Source organism: Hibiscus syriacus, unplaced genomic scaffold (genome assembly GCF_006381635.1).
Source record: "Hibiscus syriacus cultivar Baekdansim isolate YM2019G1 unplaced genomic scaffold, ASM638163v2 tig00117034_pilon, whole genome shotgun sequence".
Classification (NCBI taxonomy): domain Eukaryota; kingdom Viridiplantae; phylum Streptophyta; class Magnoliopsida; order Malvales; family Malvaceae; genus Hibiscus; species Hibiscus syriacus.
This window is the reverse complement of record NW_024063533.1, coordinates 923847-925427: the sequence shown is the minus strand read 5'-3', so window position 1 is coordinate 925427 and position 1581 is coordinate 923847.

The following is a 1581-nucleotide window of genomic DNA, read 5'->3' as shown; positions in this document are numbered from 1 at the left end:
CGAGTCACTAAGCATCACCATCCTTTCTTTCAAATTGCTTTTCATTTTCTCTTGGCCTGTTTTCAGTTCCGATTCAAAAGCTGCAATTTGTTGAGATTGCTTGAAAACCGCCATCGAATGTTCCACTACAATATCCATATGGTCCGACGCATTCTTCGTCGTCTCCGCTATTTATTGCGATTGTTGGCCGATTATTGTAAGAGAACTTAGAATGTTGTTTGAGCTCTGCAACAACTGCTTCGTTTTCATTTCCATGTCGTCCATTTTCTCGTCGGTAATCCTAGCTGCATTCTTTAAATCATTCCCCAATTTCTCCGTTTGAAGCCTGAATGCTGTTGCCCTGTAGGTTTAAAACCTAATCAAACATCAATTCATTTATAAAAACAATGTTAAGTGATAAAACTTACTGAAGCGGATAACAAATTGTGTTGGTTTCAAGGAAGAATTGAAGATATGTTTGATAAGATATGTCATCCAACTTGGAGAGGCATTTTCTCATGGAAGATTCGGGATGACAGTGAGGGAAATAGATTCTTCCCTAGTCATTTTGAAAGCAATTGCTGAGATCCCAGGCGAATCGTTTCCGTTTTTCGCTGTCATCCCCGATGATCACCGAGCAGCTCGAGAATATATGTAGATAAGCTCTTTGCCAACACGAGTTCGAGCTATCGAGTTTTGCTTTAGCCTTTTCCAAACGTGTATCCCCTCCCCATAATCAACGGCTTGCACAGAGAAATTTGCCGAGAAAACACTTCCTGTTCCTAAATTATCGACTTGTTTTTCCACGGTTGTGACATGCCCCACGCAAGCCATGATAACGACAAGAAAATTTGGGATTGCAAGACGAACAACGAAAGAGGAACACATCTACGATAGTGCATCGTTGAACCTGCAAAAGATCTTTCAACAGAAGATTACGATAGCTAACTCAGTGAAACGTAGGCCTGTTTTGTCGAATAACATAAATGGCATCGAATCATTTACGGTCGGAAACAATGATGTACGAAGAAGAGACGAAAACGACTTCTTAGGTTTTGGTTGGCTTTCGATGGAGAATCCAACAGGTTTCCCTTGCGGAAAGAAACAATTTTCCATGATATTGAAGGGTAAATATATTTATATTGTTAAGGGTCATAAGGATATGGAAAGGTGATGTCTTGACGCACAATATTCAACGGGTAATATATCAAATTCAGTAAATATATAAATATTAAAAATTCTCCTCCACTATATAAGTTACAAGCTAATATTTTTATTACACCCAAAAATAGAAATCTTTAACTACTCATTTACATGGATGAACTCTACAATTACGCATAAGATTTGATTAAATGTGTACTGTGATTATGGATTTGATCTTGTACAATTGTATACATAACATTTTGATTTGATCTTGATCCATGACTCCTTTATACCGTACTCCTTCATATCCCAAATCTCCAGTTCTTCGTTATTGTGATACGCACTGGCCGAGAGACAACCTCGTAAAACCATCAGATGGTGAAAACACCTGTCTGAGCCACAACAGTCAGGTTTAGGCACCTGCTGGAACTGCTCGGTTTCGAGGTCGAACAAGGTAGT